Source organism: Rattus norvegicus, chromosome 19 (genome assembly GCF_036323735.1).
Source record: "Rattus norvegicus strain BN/NHsdMcwi chromosome 19, GRCr8, whole genome shotgun sequence".
NCBI lineage: Eukaryota > Metazoa > Chordata > Mammalia > Rodentia > Muridae > Rattus > Rattus norvegicus.
In genome coordinates this window covers 29,409,544-29,420,320 of record NC_086037.1, presented here as the reverse complement: position 1 = coordinate 29,420,320, position 10,777 = coordinate 29,409,544, and the positions used below count along the sequence as shown (strand labels likewise).

Sequence of the window (10,777 nt, the reverse complement as noted above, 5' to 3'; positions counted from 1 at the left end):
GTTCTTCTGAGAGATCAGCAGATGCTCTAACCTGTGAGCCATCACCCCAGCTCCTGTAGGTAGCTTTTGTCCTTCCAGGGCATGTGCTATACTAGATGGACGCCATCATCTCCCATTAAGGAGAGAGATCTCAGGAGATGTGTATGTACAGGTGGTTGAGCGGTGCCTGCTCAATGTGGTAGCCTGCTAGGCATCCACACCGGGCTCTGGTGCCTCCACTGCTCATTGTGCATTCAGGATCACCCTCCAGCATCACTCAGTTTCAATTCCAAACAGATCTTTCACTTACTATCGATGATTATATACATTAAGCACATCTGATAAAATACAGAAGAGACTAGCCTCCTTCTACAGGCCAACTTGGCATAATGAATTCTTTTGATAGAAAGCAAGATAATTATCTTAATCTATGCAGTTTAGGGAGGTCCTCAAAAGCACCCATAGTGAATGCAGACTGCAGCTGTGACCACATGTTTCTTTTGCAGAGCAGGTCTGTGCTAGCCCAGAACTTAGGTGGGATAGTTCATGTTTCACCTTTTACATGGAAATCTGTGATCGTATTGAGAAAGTATATTTTCCACGTGACTCATTTACAATTTATGGAATTAAACTGACTTACTGAGAGTGGAGGTGACTCAGAGACATAAAGTGAAGAAGAATAATCCAGTATGTCTGCAAACAGATGCTGTCTCATTAGGGCTTTTCAATGCTCAGCAGCTAGAGAAGCAAGGGAGAGGCATTGGTGACTCTCAAGCTTAGGTCCTCTAGTCATTATAAGCTGAGCATGACACAAAAAGTCATAGGTATCACACTAGAATCTAGTAACTAGATTTAACCAACCTACCACATTAATGCTATGTTTGGTGGTATTTTTTGCTCTCTTAGGACCTGGAAGAGGCTTGGGGTTTTCTAGTCCGACTCATAATTTATTATCCTTCCCAACACTATGTGCTTTGTTCTGTTAATGCTAACAGCGGCATCCAATACCTAGGATATTGTCTACTGACATGTGTGACATGAGACAAAACAGTCCCTGTCATCCCTCACCTGAATAAACTTCCTTAGAGGACAGTGTAGTTGGAGGGTCCTTCTTTCCTCTCCAAGATCGAGAAACATTTCCAGTCTCCAGACAAGTGTCTCAGCCATTGTCCAGTGACTGTCTTGAGATGTCCACATTGTCAGCTGAGTGAGGGCAGGGCAGGGGATTGGCGGAGGGGAGGGCAGGGCTGGGTAGGGGTTTGTGGCAGGACAGGGTAGGGGAAGGGATTTGTGGCAGGGCGGGGCAGGGCAGGGCAGGGCAGGGCAGGGCATTGGGGCAGGGCATTGGGGCAGGGCATTGGGGCAGGGCATTTGGGCGGGGCAGGGCTGGGCAGGGCAGGGCAGGGCAGGGCAGGGGATTGGGGCAGAGTCCATGAGATGTCAGTAGGCAACAGGCCAGCTGGGGCTAGTGTGGGTACAGGGCTTCTAGTGTGGGTGTGAGAGGAGGAAATTAGGAATGGTCAGATTCTGATGCAGCACATAGGCCGGAAGCAGCTTAGATCATCTCAGTGCCATATAGGGACATTGTAGACACTGATGGGCACTGTGGGGATGGTAGGGTCCCATATAGAGCTCTCTGCAGGTGTCAGGAGAGCATACAGTGGCTCTGTCAGACTTATGACAATCAGGCAGGCACTGGGTGCAAGTGAGAATCATGGGACAAGCCCTGTGTGCAGCCTGGTTTTGGGACATTCCCAGGTGCCCCATGGACTGCAAATTAAAGGCAAAGGACACAGGGAAGCCTGCAATTCCCATGCACAGGACATAAATACTTGTAGATCTTTCTAGAATTTCCATAGACTATCTGTCACTAGTCCTCATTATAGAAGGCACCAACATTCTGCCCTCTACTTCAACTTGGTGAGACAGTTATTCTAACTCCAGCAGGAAGGCCTCAGGGAAGACAGTAAGAACTCGCAGGTGACCCCTTTTACTATTGAAACAGGGTCTTCCTATGGAGCCCAGAGTGGCTGTAGGATCCTAATGCTCCTGCCTCACAGTGACTAGAATTCCAATCCACCCTCAAGAGCAGTTGATTCATCGCTAGATCAGACTAAGGACATGTGAGGCCCCAGGGTGCTAGGATTACAAGGGTCCTAGTAAGTTTCTCCAGCCTAAATTACAACCTGAGTCGGTGCTGCTATTTGGCAATCTGCCTGATGCCCAGGGACATCACACCTTGGAACTCTTTGTCAAAAATAAGCTGTTATGGGAATGAAGTAGCCACACAATAAACACTGGTCTGGACACTCCTAGGTCAAGAATCCCCTGTTGGAAATGCCTTGGACCGCAAAATTTTAAATTCTAGATCCTTCTGGGTTTTAGAAGATTTATAAATACAAAAAAAGAAAGATGGGCATAGTAATTTAAGCCTGTGATCCCAGTCATGGGAAACTGAGTCAGAGTGATGGAAGACTGTAAGTTCCAGGCCAACCTGTGTTTCAAGAAAAAAAAAAAAAGGCATGGTGAAGGTTCCACTCAAGTGGAAACCAAAAGGGTTTCACATGGGCTCTGCCATCCACTGGTCACTACATCCACTCTCATCACCACAGCCAAAGGCAGACACTGGGGAACATTTCCCACTGTCTCTCTTTGGGATGCAATCCACCCCATGATTCTATGTGAGGAATCCCCCAAAGGTTGCATCCTGTGAGGGTCCTAGAAAGTTCCAGGATTGGGAGAATTTAGGAGTTTATAATTAGGGATGATCTCCAGCTGTGGCAAAGCCTTTTCACAGCACATGGCAGCACTAGGTTTGCCCCCAACAGTAAAAATAAAATCCCCCAAAATAATTCAAACAAAATATCCTGAAGCCTGCGCCCTGACCAGTCTCCTCAAAAGTGCCAGGAACCTGGGTCCACATTTAGGACCCAGCACGACCTCTGTGACCCATGAGAAGGGATCTAATATGGGAATTAGTACAGTATGACTTATCCTTGTGGATACCTTTGGTGACAATAACCACCTGACCCCTGAAAACCCATCTACCTGGGGGGCTCAGCACTCATGTCACCCAAAAAGCCCAGATCCTAGGGCCAGCATGGGCAGGTGGTGAAGAAAGTTTGTCTCTTGTGAACATCAGTTGCTGCTCCTGACCTGACTCTATCCTCCGGAGACAATGTCACCCCAGAAAGTGTGGGTGTCAACGGCTCTTCCCAGGCCAAGGCTGGAATACTGCTTAAGTTCCACAATGCACAGCAGTGCTCACTCTAGAGCTAAATCTTCTCCAGCTGAAAGGGGTGGGTGCTCTGCTGGCCATGGCCCTTCCCTGCAGTATTTAGTGCACTCAGAGTGGTGCTTCAGATGTGAGGGACTTCTTGAGGCTACTCCCATGGAGAATGGCAGATTCATCAGAACGGGGCACAGGGTGAGTTCAGAGCACAGCTGGGAGGAATTTAGGGATGCCAAGCCATGACTAAGACCAGATCCTGGGCTGACAGGCAGTTGAGCTGGAGAACTGGCATCCAAAGTGTGACTGCCTGAATTCCTCTTAGACCAAAAGCCCTGGATCTGAGCTACTTTGGTGCATTCTTCTGAGCAGGATCCCAGACACAGCTCAGAATTGGGGCTGTGCATGGACTTTGGTGCTGGCAGCAGGTGGCTTAGCCATAAAGTCCCGAGCTTTCCCATCTGTGCCCACTCAAACTCCTCTGTTTCATTTTAGGTGTGTTTGGTATAGTTTTGAGACAGGGTATCTTGTAGCAGCCCAACTCGCTTTGAGCAACAATGTAACATAAAAATAACCTTGAATTCAAGATCCTCCAACCCCTCTGTCCCAAGTCCTGGAATTAAGACCTCCAGCTGTGACCATTTTACTGCAGCATAGGATCCATCTGTATTAGAGTGAGCTTTGGAAATACTGGCGCTCCGACTGTTCCTTAGAATTCAGGTTTCCTTAATTCTTAGCAGGAGTTTTGTGATGATGCTGATGAGAGAGTCAGGAGTTACACTGGGAGAGGTGACAGTCCTGGCAGCCCTGAGTGCGCAGTGAAAGTCAAGACAGAAGCCTGCTGATTAGCACCTGAGTGAAAGTGGGAGGATTCAGAGTTCAAGAACAGACTCAGTTACATACCTGAGACCATATTGCAACATTTTTGTTTCATTTTTGGCTTGTTTTCTTTGAGACAAGGTGTTAATATATAGCCCTGGCTGTCCTGGAACTCACAATGACTCTACCTCCCAACCCATGGAATTAAAGGCATGTGCCAACATGCACTGCCACTAATTAATTTTTAATTAAACATGCTGGCACAATCCAGTAATCCCAGTGCTTAAGAGGCCGAGGCAGGCAGATATCTGGTTTCCTGACAAGTCTGATCTACAGAGAGCCTGTCAGAATAGCCAGTGCCAAACAGAGAAACCCTGTCTCAAAAAATAAACAATAAAATGAATTTGTTTTAAAGAAGAGAGGAACGATTTAACAGAATTAGAGGCAGAGAAACAAAAGGTAATGGGCAGTACAGAGTCTAGCTTCTGAGATGAAACTGGACACCCTGGGGTTAGGGTGGGGATTCTCATCTTGGACTGGGAGACAGAGGGTGGCTTCAGGGATGGAAGGCTCAGTCAGTCATTAGTCAGGATTCTCAATCAAGAGGGTGTTGTAAGATCCAAAATGTGTGAGCAGTTTTCTGCATGAGACTAGAAGACCCCGCCTACCTATACAAAACAGCCAATGAAGAGTAATCACAAGCATACATCTGGAGGTCCACAAGAGGTTAACGTCCACCTTAGTGTGGATTATTCAGAGCACAGGTGGAGAGGAGTAGAAGAGCTGATGGTGGCTGAGGCAGGAGAGGAGTTCGGGTGTGAATTTGAGCCAGGAAAGGAGCTTGTAGTTCGGGCAGAGCAATGAGAGGTCTAACAGCATAGCTGTTGAGATCCTTCAGATTAATTTGTCTTAAGAGCCTCATGCCATAGCCAAGGACAGGAGTAGATCTGACTATTGGGTGGCTGGGCTCACATAGCCCAAGAGGTTTGGCCTTGCATCTGTGAGATTCCAAGTCTCTCCCTTTAGACACAGCCATGGAGAAGGTGTAGCAGTGAAGGTGCAGATGGCTTTGCAATGCTTGGCTTATGGTTTTGAGTACTTCATGCTCCACAGAGCTAGGAAATGTACTAGAAGCCAGGGAGGCTGAGCATGAGGAAGACAGGTCTCTGGGAGAGAGAAATGATAACCAAAGTCACTAAGAACTTCCTGAATCACAGTGTCTGTTAACCATATATTTTATTTACTTATTTTTATGGGCCTGAGTGTTTCACCTAATAAATGCTTGTGCACCATGTGGTATGTGTGGTGCCCGTGAAGTCCAGACTGATTCCCTAGAATTGCAATTACAGGTTAATAGGAGCCACCATGTGGACACTGGGAACTGAACCTTGGTCTTCTGCTCTTAGCCACTAAACCAACTATCTGTTCAGCACCACCCCCCAATTGTATAGTCATTAAGATTTAACCATTTGGCCTTCAGTATTTGAATTAATACAGATGTGACAAGAGTTATAGTTAACATGGTGGTTCAGGTATAGACAGGCAGGCATCTCATTGTATACAAAATATGAATCCTTCCTTCCTTCCTCCCTTCCTTCCTTCCTTCCTTCCTTCCTTTCTTTCTTTTACTTCTTTCTTCCTTCCTTCCTAACTTTCTTTCTTTCTTTCTTTCTTTCTTTCTTTCTCTTTTTGTTTTACTCTTGGAGACAGTGTTGTTTTTTGTGTAGCTGACCTGGAATTAGCTCTGTAGAGGAAGCTGCCTTGAATTCAGAAATCTGTCTGCCTCTGCCTCCCAAGTGTTAGGATCAAAGGCCTGTGCCACCACCACCACACATCCTTCTGTTTAAAGGAAAAATGTAGTCTTACAGGGCAGCATGAATTTAGCCCCGGTATAGACATTTTCCTAGGCCTCAGGAGCTGTAGAGTTCATGAAGGATTTGCTGCCTTCCCCTTTAGCCTGGCTAACTATGAGAGCTACACACCCATGGGTGTTTGCTTCACAAGAGACTGGAGGATGAGGGTCACAGGCTGAGGTAACTGTGTAGAGCAAAGGATGCTTGGTGAAGGTCAAGTGGGTAAAATGCTGAAATGCTGAGAGAAGAGGCCTATGGTAGGCACCTCCTACACCTGAGACTTCCAACCCCAAAAAGCAGGGGGTAGAGAGTGAGGATGCAGAGTGCACACAGGTCAGGGCAAGGCCATGTTCCTGAAGCCTCCATGTGTGGTGGACAGGCTCTAGGGCACCATGAGGGACATCAGGAGCTTCTGCACTTTGTAGAATTACAGGGATCCATGTTACCTCACATGCCCATGATTTGCCCCCTACTGCAGGGAGAAGCCAACACCAGAAGCCTCCAGCTCCCAGCCCTGCTTTTGCCATGTAGGTTTACCCAGAACAGCTTGGAAGTCCCTGGACCTGGAGTCTCAGGTGGTTGTGAGCCACCTGACCCTGGTGCTGGAGACTGAACTCAAGTCTTCTGCAAGAGCAGCAAAGACCCGTGCGCTGCCTGGCCCAGCCAGGGCTGTGAAATGGTGTTTATTTTCATCTGAACAAGCCCAACAACAGTTTAGGTCCCTAGAAGCCACATGAACCTGGATGCAGTAGAGTCTGTCATCCAGCCCTTCCCACAGGGAGACAGGAGCCTAAAGTGGACAGTCTCTAGGATTAGGGGAAGGGCTAGCCTAGCATACACAGCCATGGACGAGAGGTAGAAGGTGAGGACCTGTGCTCAGGTTGTCCCTGACCTTTACACAGGCACATGAGTACCTGTACTCACAGAAACGCCATACAGACATAGGTGAGAAAAGAAATAAAAACAAACAATATTGAAAATACAATATACTGGGGCTGGAGGGATGGCTCAGTGGTTAAGACCACTGACTGCTCTTCCAGAGGATCTGAGTTCAATCCCCAGCAACCACACTGTGTCTCATAACCATTTCTAATCTCATCTTCTACCCTCTACTGTTGTGTCTGAAAACAGGGACAGTGTACTCATATGGACAAAATAAATAGTTTTTGTTTTAATCCTTTTCTAAAAAAAGAAACCCATCTGTGACACATGATCATTGTGTGATTCCAAATGTGCCTAAGTCAGTACAGTCCTATTGCTACATGATCTACCAGTTGTGTCAGCCTTGGTAGTAGAATGGCACAGTTGAAAAGATGCTGGTCACAGTGACCAGGCAGCCTAGAAATCTCACCATGAGCAGAGAAGGCTGTGCTGTGTCCTAGTCCTCTACCCCACACTGCCACCTCATCCCTACGAACAGAGCAAAAAGAACAGATGAGGAATCTTCCAGGTTTCTTTCCTCTTTGATTTCTTTATTAACCTAGCCCCTGTGCTACATGTAACCTTGTCACATCCTCTGTCCCATCCCTAAGCCCTCATACCTGTCAGATAAGACCGGGATCTTGCTTTGGGGGGAAGCTCTGGTCCCTCTCTGTCCTAAGAGGCTCTGAGCCATCACTGAAAGAGAGTCCTCTGAGGATTGAGGGACGTCCATAGCCAGTGCTCTGACTTCCAGGAAGGTTTGAGGAAGGTGGTCCTCTTCTTGTGGTGCCTCTAGTAGGAGCAGCCCACACTTGGGCCCAGCTCCCACTGTCAGAAAAAGGCGGGTGGCTCTGGTCTTTGCACAGCTCCAGCGGAATGAACAGTGCATCTCTCCTCTCTCTCTTTCAGGAAGTCTCAGCCTCTGGTGCAGGTGATGTTCCCAAGGCAAAGGAAAGGGAAGTGCAGAGTGAGGACTCCCAGGATCCTTTAAAACCTTGTCTGCATTGTCTTCATTATTTTTTATGTTTAATTTTTATTCCATGTGTATTGATCTCATTGTAGGGGTGTGCATTCCAAAGCATGAGTGTTGAAGGTAGAGGAAAAAGCATGGGAGTCACTTTATCCTACCGTGTGGGGTCCCAGGCTCTGAACCGGGTTGTTGAGCTTGGCTACAAAGAGCTTTCATACTGAATTTCCTGCTGGCTCTGATTTCAGGGAGAACGTTTCATAGAGCCCAGATTGGTCAGTAAACTACTGATCATCCTGCCTCAAGTATTGCCATCTAGTTCATGAAAGGGTTGAGTTATTGACACGAGGAACTGGGGATGGGCAGAGGTGCATGACTGAGGCTATCTAGGCTCAGTGGCATGCCTTTGGGGACTGATAGTTTTCATCACTGATATGTCATTTGACTGCAGTGCTCCTCTGGAGAGAAGGAGTCTCTTTTGCCAGGGCATCAGGCTCTCCAGACAGGCCTGGAAGGTGGAGGTCTAGAGGCAAGGCCTGCATTCCTCTTCAGAAGCTGCATTTACCACTCTGGACAGTGCTGTAGAACAGGGTCACATATCCAGTTCTACCCTGAGACCTGCTGATAAAGAATGTCTATCCTGGTGCTCGCTTCAGCAGCACATATACTAAAATTGGAACGATACAGAGAAGATTAGCATGGCCCCTGCGCAAGGATGACACGCAAATTGGTGAAGCGTTCCATATTTTTAGAAATAATTGACTCAACTGTCAAAGATAATGCAAAGCGGAAAAAGCTACTGGTCCAAAACATACAGGAAATCCAGGACTCAATGAGAAGATCAAACCTAAGGTTAATAGGTATAGAAGAGAGTGAATACTCCCTGCTCAAAGGACCAGTAAATATCTTCAACAAAATCATAGAAGAAAACTTCCCTAACCTAAAAAAAGAGATACCCATAGGGATACAAGAAGCCTACAGAACTCCAAATCGATTGGACCAGAAAAGAAACACCTCCCGTCACATAATAGTCAAAACACCAAACGCACAAAATAAAGAAAGAATATTAAAAGCAGTAAGGGAAAAAGGTCAAGTAACATATAAAGGCAGACCTATCAGAATCACACCGGACTTCTCGCCAGAAACTATGAAGGCCAGAAGATCCTGGACTGATGTCATACAGACCCTAAGAGAACACAAATGCCAGCCCAGGTTACTGTATCCTGCAAAACTCTCAATTAACATTGATGGAGAAACCAAGATATTCCATGACAAAACCGAATTTACACAATATCTTTCTACAAATCCAGCACTACAAAGGATAATAAATGGTAAAGCCCAACATAAGGAGGCAAGCTATACCCTAGAAGAAGCAAGAAACTAATCGTCTTGGCAACAAACAAAGAGAATGAAAGCACACAAACATAACCTCACATCCAAATATGAATATAACGGGAAGCAATAATCACTATTCCTTAATATCTCTCAACATCAATGGCCTCAACTCCCCAATAAAAAGACATAGATTAACAAACTGGATACGCAACGAGGACCCTGCATTCTGCTGCCTACAGGAAACACACCTCAGAGACAAAGACAGACATTACCTCAGAGTGAAAGGCTGGAAAACAAATTTCCAAGCAAATGGTCAGAAGAAGCAAGCTGGAGTAGCCATTCTAATATCAAATAAAATAAATTTTCAATTAAAAGTCATCAAAAAAGATAAGGAAGGACACTTCATATTCATCAAAGGAAAAATCCACCAAGATGAACTCTCAATCCTAAATATCTATGCCCCAAATACAAGGGTACCTGCATATGTAAAACAAACCTTACTACAGCTCAAAACACACATTGCACCTCACACAATAATAGTGGGAGATTTCAACACCCCACTCTCATCAATGGACAGATCATGGAAACAGTAATTAAACAGAGATGTAGACAGACTAAGAGAAGTCATGAGACAAATGGACTTAACGGATATTTATAGAACATTCTATCCTAAAGCAAAAGGATATACCTTCTTCTCAGCTCCTCATGGTACTTTCTCCAAAATTGACCATATAATTGGTCAAAAAATGGGCCTCAACAGGTACAGAAAGATAGAAATAATCCCATGCGTGCTATCGGACCACCACGGCCTAAAACTGGTCTTCAATAACAATCAAGGAAGAATGCCCACATATACTTGGAAATTGAACAATGCTCTACTCAATGATAACCTGGTCAAGAAAGAAATAAAGAAAGAAATTAAAAACTTTTTAGAATTTAATGAAAATGAAGGTACAACATACCCAAACTTATGGGACACAATGAAAGCTGTGCTAAGAGGAAAACTCATAGCGCTGAGTGCCTGCAGAAAGAAACAGGAAAGAGCATATGTCAGCAGCTTGACAGCACACCTAAAAGCTCTAGAACAAAAAGAAGCAAATACACCCAGGAGGAGTTGAAGGCAGGAAATAATCAAACTCAGAGCGGAAATCAACCAAGTAGAAACAAAAAGGACCATAGAAAGAATCAACAGAACCAAAAGTTGGTTCTTTGAGAAAATCAACAAGATAGATAAAACCTTAGCCAGACTAACGAGAGGACACAGAGAATGCGTCCAAATTAACAAAATCAGAAATGAAAAGGGAGACATAACAACAGATTCAGAGGAAATTCAAAAAATCATTAGATCTTACTATAAAAACCTATATTCAACAAAACTTGAAAATCTTCAGGAAATGGACAATTTCCTAGACAGATACTTGAGATCCTGTCTAAAACCAGCACAGAAACCCACCCTGCATTCAAAGCATCATCCACCAATTCTCGATTATCTACCATTCTCTCCCGACCAGTCCTTCAGTTTGGAATGGTAGAAAAAAAAAAACTGGGACTGATCTTTCTATTCTAAGGACCTTGATCTCTCTTTCCTTAGGTTCACCTTAAGAGTGCATACAAATGGATATCATCATCTGAACATCGTAGTATTATCTACTCTGTATATGTAGCATAATACTG

The 10,777-nt window shown here is 45.3% G+C and overlaps 1 non-coding gene across 1 annotated transcript; it reads left to right on the top strand.

Annotated features, from left to right (window-relative positions):
- Positions 1–8,411: 8,411 nt before the first annotated feature.
- LOC134483708 (U6 spliceosomal RNA) lies at positions 8,412–8,518 on the top strand. Its single transcript, XR_010060592.1, has one exon. It is a non-coding gene; the product is annotated as a U6 spliceosomal RNA (small nuclear RNA).
- The last annotated feature ends 2,259 nt before the right edge of the window (positions 8,519–10,777 follow it).